At 34.1% G+C, this 12394-nt stretch overlaps 1 non-coding gene across 1 annotated transcript; it reads right to left on the bottom strand.

The window, feature by feature from the left end:
* Positions 1–7958: 7958 nt before the first annotated feature.
* TRNAM-CAU (transfer RNA methionine (anticodon CAU)) lies at positions 7959–8043 on the bottom strand. The gene is given in 2 exon segments: positions 7959–7994; positions 8006–8043. It is a non-coding gene; the product is annotated as a tRNA-Met (tRNA).
* Positions 8044–12394: the final 4351 nt, after the last annotated feature.

The raw sequence follows: 12394 nt of genomic DNA, 5'->3' as shown, positions 1-12394 counted from the left end.
CATTCCCTTTAACTTTGCCCCAAATAAAAAAGTGCATCTTACTTACCCTGTTCAAGTCTTGTGTTTATGCCGTGAAATGCTTTGTGGGGTTAAAAATGGCATAGTTGAAGGCAGATTTTCAACCTTAATTATGGCAGGGTTAAGGTGTACAAGCATCCAAAAGCTAAAGGGACGAATACTGCTTTAACATAGATTTAGCTAAGAATCATAATCATAGCAGTAAATAATTAAATAAAAATGAAGAATAATAAAGTAAGAAATAAATAAATAAATAACTAATTAATTAATTAATTAATTGGGTGAGCCCCCTTTGACAGGTAATGATACGTTTTGTGCGGCCTTGGGTGTGAGAATGGATGATTTGGGTCAGAGAATCAGGGAAAGGGAATCCCTCTACAAATGGGGCAATTCTTCTCTTCTCTTCTATGCACTCTTTTAAAGGAAAATCCACATTCCACCACATCCTCAAGGTGATATTGGTAATTTCGCTTCCTCCAATTTGGTTCTAATGAGCCAATCACATTTCAGTTTCGTGACGTGGCGGCACGGGATTAGGTACTCTTGTGGACCTTACCAGAGGAGATTGAACCCTTTAAATAAATTAATGGGCTTTTTGTTTTTTCTTCTTTTAAATATGTGGAGGGGATGACTGGGGACACATGCAAATTTCGGAAAATATTATTATCCAAGGGAGTCAATTTCGGAAGTAAAAAGAAAAAAACAGAAGGTGAGGGGTGGGGCCAGCTTTGCCGCGTCTCTCTGTGTCGGTGGGACTGGAGAGATGACGTGTTGGGCAAAGGCGGACAGGTGGGATATGACAGATGTGTGCGTAACGCAGAGAATCATTGCCCCGAGTCACAAGTGTGAGCGGGCGTTGGCGCTGTGCGTTTTGTTTGTTTGTGGTGGCGGTGGAGCAAAAACACGGAAGTGAAGAGACTGATGAGCCACGGGGGTTTAAAAAACGCTTGGGCCAAAAAACAAACAAAAACCAGTAAATGAAAGCGTTGTCAGGTAAGCGTAAATAGCACAGGACGCGTTTTATTTATTTGTCACGGACTGAGGGATTAACTGCGAGTCGGCGTCCCTATCCTGTCCATGACGGATTAGGTTATTAGGGTTGCTTGGAATTATTCACAGGTTGTGAACCATGTATAGTGATTTTTTTACATTGTGGTATATGAGAATTTTCATATGAACATTTTCTAATCGTCACTTGTATGAGTTTTAATCGTCAAAACCGTCTATTTTAAGATCATCAGTTGTATAAGAAATTTAGTTATCTGATTGCGGTCAAATTTATTTACCAAATTTTATATATCTATGCTACATATGTCATACCATATCACCATGTTATCTAATGGGTTAAAATTTTATGTTGCTATTGTAAGTTATGAACCCAATAGAAAGAAAGAAAAAGAAATACCCCCTTTCCTAACTAGGATCACAAGTTTCTCTTTCGTTTCTTGGTTTTTGTCCTATACGAATTGAATTTGTGTGGCATCATTTTTACTTTTTGCCAACAACTCTTTGGTCAAGAAAGTCGTGTTGTTGAATTAGAAGAAAGAAATTCAAAACAAGAAAGGAAGAGCACTTTGAACTCTTTAGCTTATAATCAAACGGTGAATAGAAAGAAAAAAACAAGAAGCGTTACGTTTAAATATTTATTTATATGGGGTTGACATTGACATCTAGATTATGATAGCTTGAGGGGAATTGGATGCTCTTCGTTTCTTGATAAAGTTGGAGAAATATCAATATCTCTTCAAAGTTGCATCGAGTCGTCAATATTTATTTTTATTTTATACACCAACGAGGTCTAGTTAGTTATAAAGAGTATTGACTTGTAGGCAAAAAAATTTAAGTTTAAACTTCCATAGCATCTTAGTTATGTGTGCATGAAAAATCTTCATCCCCTTTAATTTAAACAATCACTTCCCAATATAACATCGTATAGGTTGTATAAGAAAACAAAATGATTCAGTAATTTTTTGGGTACTTTCTTTTATACTGTATTTAAATTTAACATTATTATATGCTGATGTCATGATTCAGTAATTTTGATGCAATAAAAAAGGAAGAAAAAAAGACAAACAATGTATACAATACGACGATTATAAGCTGGCCAGTGGCCACCTTGCTCAATCCTCAATCCTCAATCCTCAATCCTCATGGCATGGCAGAAATGGGGCCCTTGTCTTCCCATGTAAATATTCCAAGCAGAAAGCAGCACCAAGCTTGCCTAAAATGCGTCCGTACCAAAATCTATACAATGTGCTCTATAGCTTTAGAAGTAAACTTGTCCAAGTCTGCGGCCTTCGCTCTGCCACGGTGGGGTTGCTATGCTCCCACTGAAAATTACTCATCATTTTATACTCAACGTTTTTGGATTGTGCCCCCCTCCATTCATTGAGATTTGGTTTGTTCCATATTTGTTAATGGAAAACATTTAACTCCTTATCCGAATGAGTCATTTTTTCTTAAAATTACGTCTAAATTTGATACGTTTTTATTAAATTATTTTTTCATATTAGGGGATTCGAACTCAAATTCAGAGTGAAATACATTCGTTACTAAAATTCATGTCTACGTGAATTTATTTATTCTAAATGATGAAAAAAATGAAGTGGGATGACACATACAATATTACTCATGAATTCATAATAAAAGAGATACCACCAAACTAATGAAAAATATTTATAATTGGATTGTGTAATTCAATTCATGGACAACAAAACTACCTTAACTTTGAAGTTTAAACGCACATTTACACTAGTTTATATAATATTTTCCATGTAATAATAAATGCATTCAAAATACAAAAAATATTTTTTTCATGATGAGGACGATGTACTGTTTTCTGCTTAAATGAAGTAACATGTTTCCTATAATAAAATAAAAATAAAAACTTATGTCCAAACAAAAATTTAAAAACAAAAACAAAGTGTAGATCTTGTAGACTTGTAGGGGTCATAATTAATAGCATTGATAAAGGTGTTAATCATACACAAATTTATGGTTAATTACCAATCCTAATGTTTGACCTCAATATTTTTAATTAATGACATTTTGAAAAGATTTTTTGGATTGGACTGGATGGGCTACTGTGCTTTGGTCAAAACATATCACGTGAGGTCGGTGTGTTTCCACATTAGCAAAGTCACATCAACCTTTTGACTTAAGTAGTAGGCAGAACCCCATCACAGCTATGTTTACATTGAAACAAACCAAAAAAAAAAAAACACAGAAAAAAACGATTTTACTATAATTATGGCTATGGTAGCAGTAATGACAAAATAATCAGCCAAATGGTGGACCAACCTAAGGTAATTACCATGGTCTTTACTTTAGTCTACCAAAAAATAAAAGTAAAAATAAAAAAGTCAACCGTCCACCATGCATTTACTTGTAAATTTGTAAAATCAAGTTCGTATATGTATATTTTTTAATAAGTATTTTATATTAAGAATTGGTTACATATTTTTAATCTCAAACTTTATATTGCATGTATGTTGCATATTAAATTTACTAATATATTTAATAAATATAATCCAACTGCTAAGATTAGAAATATGTAATAAATCATTAGCTTAAATACTTATTAGAAAATCTCTAATTGATATATTAATATTATTTGTAATTTGTTTTCATTATATATATTTTAAAGTGATGATTAATGTGGTCAGTGAGTGTTACGCTATATGTCAAGAGGGCCATGATTTCATGATAAGATTAACATATAAATCATCGAAAGTGCTCAAAACGCGGTGTTTTGAATATCCGTGAGTGTCGTTTTGAAAGGTAATTAATTATTATGTTAACAAGATATTTGATTTGATGTTTATGTCCTCTTGCCCACTTGGGAAGATTCTCTGGGTATCGCTTATGTCTGCCCATCTGTAAAGCACTAGCAGCATGCCAGCCATTTGGTTTGATCATAATTGTTTATTTTATGAGAGGACATAATTAATTTTACTGGTCAAATTAATCAGTTCAAGACTAAAACTTACTTGCTTGAAGATTAATTTAACACATGGGTTTGATATATTCTCAATTGTAGCTTCCGTTAAAAGTTAGGGTTTGAGAACACATTAAGGATGGTCGGTTCATTATTATTCAGACGCGGAGGGCATGGAGGACATGTCAAGCCTATATGTTTTCACTTTTAATTCAATTTAACCACTTTTTCAAACATGGGCATATGATTATATCCTGACAAAAGTCCAACACAAGCCACCCAAACCTGAAATTTGATTAGACATGCCCCAAGCTAGGCCTCACATCACTTATCTTATTTTACAATATCTGAAGAGAATTCTTTCCACCCAAACCCAACTTATTTTTCATGTTCCATTAAAAACCCAACACCACTCTGATTAAAATTCCATTTTACCTACTAATTATTAGTAGGCAATTCATTAAAGGAGCCCACCCCATCACCCCAACACAAGCTTATCAATACTTGGTCATTTTCATGTCGACTGTATGATGCCTTTGACAGCATGCAATGTCTCGTTTGTATACTTATTATCACTTTCCTTATAAAAAGTAGACTAAAACCCCAGAAAAGTTTCGAGTGCCTCACTTTGAGAGCCATAAGAAATGAACCGCACAAAATTAATCACGGCCATGGCCGAATGCCAACCATGGCAATATGGCATGTTGGATAAGCTTAAGCCCCACTGCATGTGATGTATTTAAATCCATGGGCACTTTGATTGCCCATCTTGGTGATTTGGATGATGAAGACATAGCCCCATGGTCAGCTTGAATTTGACCATGCATAATTCATGTGTCATGTCACATCTCCACATCACTTCTTGCTCATATATAGTGAGGTTCACTTCTCTTGATTCCATGATTTAAAAATACAAAAAGATTTACATTAATAAATAAAATGGTGATTCACTATTATACTCAAAATAGGGGTCCCAATTATAAAAAAAATCTTATATGAAATGGACTCCAAAACCAAATCTCATTTACAACATAGAGGCTTCGAACTTTCTATAAATTACAAAACTGCCATCAATTCTTAAAATAAGCCTAACCCCAAAACCTCATTAAAAAAAAAAAAACCTCAAAACACTCAAAAATGCATTAAAGTAATTTAATAATCGAAATTAAATTTAATAGGGCCAGCTGTAATTTTTGAGTTTTTTTTTTGTTTGTTTATAGAAATTAAATGGTGTAGGATTTATCTATATCACTAGTGCTAAGTATGGATATATAACTAAATATCTCTAAATAAAACTATTTTAAGATGCAAACCACTTTGATAAATAAATTTGATTGGATAATGAAGAACTCGATCGCTCGATAACACTTTCGTTTTTCCCGTTTAATGTGTCATTTTTAAAGAAAGAGACATATAAAAGAACATAGAAAATGATATAAAAAGGATGAGAGAATAACGGAAGCATGAAAAGAAGATGGAGGAACGAGGGGTAAAAGAACAATAACTCAATAAACAAGAAAGACAAATATTTTAGTTTTCGTTCTATGTACTATTTCTCGTAGATATTCTTCTTCTCACATTTATCATTTTATTCTCACTATCTTTAAAAATAAAAAAAAATAAAAAAATTGAAACTGTTATTAAACGGACGCTAATTTCAACTGGTGGAACACTTTACGCTACACATATGGACAAAAATTGGAATCTTGCTTTCCTCTACCCTTCAATCGAAAAAAGAAGATACAGTTGAGAGACGAAGTAGAAGAAAATTCGCAGGATTTTTTCTCGGTGTACAATACAAATACAAACCATTTCTCATCACAGAAAAACGCCCAAGTTAGGATCCGACTCATTGGATGTCAACAATCGAATCTGCACTGCATGGTATCAATCACATTTTGGATCCACCTATATGGCATCTATAATCATCCGAGATAAACGGACAAAAGGACGTATTGGATTGGGATCATATTAGACGGAATTTTTTGCCACCACAAATTAAACCATGCAATGTCAATACCATTCTTTCATTGACCACCTACAAGTTTCTTTGCCTTGTGAATGCTACGTGAGTGATGCTGCTCACGTTGAGATTCGTAGCATAAATTGTTTTTGAGCAAAGGGTAGCAATCACGTCACGTCAAATTATGTTTATTAAGGAACTATCGAGTATTAATCAATCTTAACATGTCTTGTCTATTTAATCATGAATAGAGACTAACCCGACTTGTTAGTTAATTATCCTCAAGTAGCACATGTATCTGGTTAAGGTTTGCATTATTATTTTTTGAGTAGACAATCGAAGTGCGAGTAAATATATCTTTATATAATATATGCTGAAGATTATTGCATCACCTAACATGTCTATGTGGTGTGGTGTGTATCGAATTCACCAAATTATAGAGCATATACAATCAATTCTTTATATATTTTAAATGACCATCATTTTTTATTATTGCTTCTACATATGTTATAATATAAATGAATTTAATATACTGCATAGGCATGCTGAGTTGGTATATATATACAATGATGTAACCGTTATTTTTTTTGTCAAAGTGATATTTTAACTACTCTAATGTACGAGGAAGGGGATCGAACTTGAGTGTAAAAGGATGAGCACACTACCTGTACTCAACTAGCCTAACCCGCATTTGCACAATAATGTAGCGGTTGATTGTGTCATCTTCACTTGTTAGTATGGTATGGAATTCTTATATCCAGTTTAAAATTGTATCCAAAAAGCTGGACCACCCATACCCCCCAAGTTCATTGATAAGGGGCATGATCTTGTAAGCCAGAGTCACGTTACTCTAACTAGCTAGTACTTGTTTGTCGTCCTTGCTTGTAATTCCAACTCAGACCAAATCTTTTCTGCATTAATTACCTAACCAATTTTCAGCTAACAAACGTCAACATTCTATATATTCAAAAATGGATGCAACTGTCGAGATTGAGACAAAATTGATATTGAGGAATTTAAAAGTAAATAAATAAATAAAATTTTAACCTAATAATTGTAGGAAAATTACCAAACAATATTATAGGTGTTAAGAATTTTTTTTCCTGTCAACCAAACGAAGCACTGCAGAGTATTGTTCTTTGGATGAGTTCCTGAATCTTGTGCGTGAGCCAAGCCAAGCTCCATTACAGACAAACTGGAAGACAGAAAGACTGTAGGATCAAAAGCGATTTCCCAAAGCTAAAAATTTCATGCATATTGCATGTTAAATATGAATCAGAAATCCTTTTCCGATACCCTACGTAGCTGTTTAATTGTTCTAGTCTTTTATTTTCTTGTAGGTCCATCATACAGTTTCATGCCATCACTACAAAACAAACACAATTAATTTAACATCACTATTTTCTTCCTTTTTTTGTTTCTTGTTCATCCCAAACTCGAGACATTTCAACAAAACGCATCAACCAAATTATAATTATAATTATTTAACAAAACAGCCCGTGATATAGCCTCACCAAGTTTTGTTTGATCAGTTGGGAGATGAGTCTAATAAATTGCCTACTAGACTTCCATGGCATCTCAAAGAGAATAATCATTTGGTTGAGACAGAGAGTGGGACAGATATAATAACCTAATTGTATTTGCACCAACCACTTGCGCCTTGCCAATGTTATTATTATTATTATTATGAAAGAGAAGGAAAGGGCAAAATTAACAGATAAATTAAGGACCAATGTGATCATTGTATTATGGTATGAACGATCCACCAAAAATGCATTCTTTATAAGTCGTTGATAGACTGTGGCCTATATTCATGTTAGTTACAGACAACCCGTGATCAAAGGGTGTTGGTCATAAATTATGTGAATGTGGTAGTTATGGGTGTTGTCATTAACTTTATGCCCATTTTTCTAGTAGTGCTTTTAGGTTCAGGGTCTGCAATTAGTTCTCCCATGCTTCCAGATTTAAATTCTGTTTGACATTAATATTAGTTAAAAACAAGTATGATGATTTGAAATTAGCAAAAAATTGAAAAACATTTGGGGTGAGAGAGGCTCGAACTCTCGACCTCAGGATAACTCAGACGCTATGAGACCTACGCGCTAGCCAACTGCGCCACCACCCCTTGATGTTAAATTCTGTCCGAAAAGTTATAATTATTCACTTCGACTCATCTGGATTTCAGCATATAAGCCCTTTTAGCCCAACGAACTTAATTGAAAAGCACCAAAGTCAGCCAATAAAGTTGGTTAATGGGGCTAGAAACTCTCTCTCCAAGAAAAACCCACTGCTTTTCTGTTAGCTGGTATGAACCCAATCCAAAATATGGGCCGACGAGGACGACATATTAACGTTGATACCAAAAATGAGTTCATAAAATGGAAATATCCAAAGTAAAAAATGGGGTGTAAACAAAGTTTCCTCAAATAATTTTTTTCTTTTCTTTCAGTAAAATGTCAATTGATACATTATTTTTATCATCCTATCCTATGTACTAGATGCCATAGCCTTCTGTTTGGATGGGCTTCTATCTCAATTCATTCTATAATGAGTGCCTTAGAGCAGGTCTAGCGCAGGACCCAAACTGGGGGAAAGGGCCTGGCGAGCCCGAGATGGCTCCAGCGCAAGAGAAGCAGCCCGGTTTCGTGGTGGGTCCCATCAGCCCGAGCAAGCCCAAGGGCAACTTCTGCCTGGGCTGAAGCCCGAGTTTTGTGACGTCAGCGCTGGCATCACGCTGACGTCAACAATAAAACATATATATATTTTTTTTGCCAAAAAAATTCGAAAAAAATCTGAAAAATTCTGAATTTTTTTTTAAAATACCAAAAAATTATGTATTTTTTCCTATAAATACCTAACCATTTTATTCACTTTCTACACCAAATCTTCATAAAAACTCATCTCCTTCCAATATTTTTCACTTTCCACATCAAAATCTTGGCAACGAGGTAAAAAAAAAAAAATCCGTTTTATTCAATTTAATGTCTTTTTATATATATTTCTTGCATTTCCAATTTCTTTTTTTTTAATAGATTAGTCAAGGCAAAACCAAAAATGTTATTCGAAAAATTTTATCCAAAAATTTTATGTTGAAAATTTTATTCGAAAAATGTTATCTTAAATTTTAAATGAAAATTTTATAATAAATAGTGACACGTGACAATCGAAAATATAATCTAAAAAGCTTATCAAAATTAATAGTTTAAAGTATAAACAAATAGGAAATAAAGTACAATGAATAGTAATTGCCTTAGACTTGCCCTAGACTTTGCCCTCATAGGTGGAACCACAAATGCAAAGGTTGACTGACTATTCACATGAATAGTGTCAGCCCTTGCTTGCCCTTGCCTTAGACTTAGCCATTGTGGGTGGAGATGCTCTTATATATGGCCTTTAGATGAGATCTTATTTTTTAATTGTTGAATCTGGCTAACCAATTTAATCCAACGACTAAAAGATAAGGTCTCACATAAGGAACATATATAAGGCCCTCACTATAGAATTCTTGGTTCTATCTCTCCTATATTGATGGGCATATAGGGATGTTTTTATCAAATAAATTTCTTTTGACCCAAAAAAGTAATTTGATAATAAAATACTGATATAATTCATAAATTAAAAAGAAATTTAAGATCGTTATTGAATCACAATTAAAAGGATCCTAAACCTCCTTAGAACCAAAAAGAGGGGTACTGGAGCACGACCACATGATAACTCATCCACATGTTATCCACTCATATTGTGTAACATGTGGACGAGTTATATCACATGACTATATTGCAGCATCATACAATAATTTCTCCACAAAAAAGATTGTTAACTACTCTAAATTAGCCTAATCTACAAAGAAAGGAAATTGAACTCGAGTGCAAAAGGACGAACACACTACCTTGATGAACTGGCTTAGTCCATATTTACGAACTTTTAATTTATTTGAAGTACGTATAATTGAGAATGGTAGAGTGAGTTTGTATCCAAACAAAATCTTGAAATTCATTGGGTCACAACGTTAAGTCCTCACAATAACGTAGCCTTGGGCCCATTGTTATAGTTAGTTCATCTATTAAATGGTCAGTGACATCCCAACTTGCCTAACCAGACTTTTATGCTCCTATTAAGTTCGTTAGTCAGAAGAAAAAATTACATGCAACGAGGCATTAAGGCCGACTTGAACGATGGTTTTGTGGGCTCTAATGGCCTACGTAGACAGTGTTTTGGACATTGTCGTTCGAACACTAGCTATGAGATGTGTCAAGATTTCATAACATCATATATGACCATTAATCACATTGAACCAAATTTACTATTTGCGAAAATGCTCTAGCCAAATGAACTTTATATTTCGAAATAAGAACTTGCTTTTGAAATGGCTAAAATCACTTTCAACTGTGTTTGGTAGAAAATTTTACATTTATGAGTCATAAATGCGGTTTCTGAAAAAGGGAAACATTTCCATTTGAATTTTTAATATATATATATATATATTATATGTTCTTCTAATAAAAACGCTTCTAACAAATGCTCTTATGAACATATGTACATTTTGTACAAGTCTACATTAACAATTTAACATCTTGTTTGAAGTTTCTAAACCTAGTAAAGTAAAAAAGGTGTAAGAATTCATAGGTCATTAGCATTGCATGTTCATGTATGATTTAAGAGTAGTGCTATAGCCATTGTTCGTTGGTGAGCAACTTGCAAATGTTAAGTCTAGGTGCATACCTAGAAAAGATCCTCAAAAGGGTAAAACGAAAGAAGATAAAAAAAGGTTAAAGGTTCAAAGAGTTCAGCTTTTCAATCATGCCATGAACATGATCAAGGAAAGCCTCACTGGTATTACTGAGAAAAGGGTGGTCTTCTGCTGAGGAAAGAGTGCCATAGAGAAAGAGAAGGGCAATGCTCTTTTTCTGCAGAAATGTGCAAATTAGGGTTGTGCACATAAGAGCTGAGGGACTCCACCACAGTGGAGAGTGAGAGTGGAGGCAGCTTTAAATAGCCATTGATTGGTGCAGGCAAAGGAGGGTCACCCAAAAATATTATGAGAGAGAGAGAAGAGAGAGAAGAGAGAGAGGAGAGAGAGGGGGTAGATAGATGGAAATCCAGCTCATTGTTGTCAAACAATGATAGGAGCCCACGTGGAGAGGACTGACAAAGTGCCAGTTCACGGACCTGTGCAGTTTGTATCATAAAAACTAGAGAGAGGTGCTCAACTCATAGCTGTCTCCTCCTCGTCCCTAACGCTGGCAACAAGCTAGATTATCAATCCTTCTGCCTCTCTCTCTCTCTCTCTCTCTCTCTCATTGTGCGTGCGTGTGTGCTCTCCGCTGCTCTCTCTGCTCATGGGCCTCACCATCAAAAGTCATTTGAGAGTTATATGAATACAATACATACTTAATTAGGGAAATGCATGTTCTCCCGCATATACTACTGACAAGGGAACAGTTGGATTGTAATATGGATAATTGATGAGGTTGATTCTTTTTAAATTGGTGAATTAAGATTTACATTATGACAATATAAATATTTTGTTAGAAACATAATAAGTGTGGCGAGATAATGTTACACTACATAATTATGTTCAATCGTTTTCTTATCAACGTGTTGTATCATAATATACTTATGTTGTTAGAGTAAGATTCTAAACCATTGATAATGTTTGGTTTTGCTGGAATATGTAGCCATATTTATGGTTTGGCAACATAAGTATGGCAGTGATAGTATTACCCTACATAGTTATATAAAATCATAAATGTTATCTTAATATAAGGCTTGTCAACATAAACATATATAAGATACTTAAATTATCATACTATGATTACGAACAATTGATAAGTTTAGTGTGTGACTCATATTACAAATATGGGCAAAATAATTATATGTGTGACAACATAAATATGACAAAAGAACATTACTCGATATATACTCATTCGATTTTAAGTTTTAAAACATGAGAATGAAGAACATGTGATCCTTCAAAAGAGACTTTATGGCTCGCATGGTCATTAGCTTGTGGACAAGATAATGGTCTTCAATTAACATATAATAATTCAATTAAGAGCACGAACCCTTTTAGTTAATTAATGATTATTGACCAAGGATTGGGAATGATTCGATACAGATGGTCATATAAAATTAAACAACAATGTACCAGTGTAGATTTTGATTGTCCTTGGCTGCCGCCCAAAGCTTGCAATGCACATGATTTTTTATCTGAAAGACTGAAACCATTGGTTTATGTAATCCTAACTACTGTTTTCTTCCACTTCTTTTTCTTGTTTGGAAGTTGGCTTTGTAAACAGCTTATGATTAGACAGTTAGGAACATGGGGTCATGTGGGAATATCTGATTAGCATTTGGAAGCAGTTGAGTAAAAAAAAAGAAGATTAAATCTTAATCTAATAAATTAAGCCAAAATTAGCTGTTCTTTTGACCATAACCAGCTAATGTAACATGAGGCAGAACAACAAGTGCAGAAA

Source organism: Prunus mume, linkage group LG2 (assembly GCF_029339155.1).
Source record: "Prunus mume cultivar Tortuosa linkage group LG2, ASM2933915v1, whole genome shotgun sequence".
In the NCBI taxonomy this organism is placed as follows: domain Eukaryota; kingdom Viridiplantae; phylum Streptophyta; class Magnoliopsida; order Rosales; family Rosaceae; genus Prunus; species Prunus mume.
Note: the sequence above shows the minus strand (reverse complement) of the source record. Positions and strands in the feature narration are given on the sequence as shown.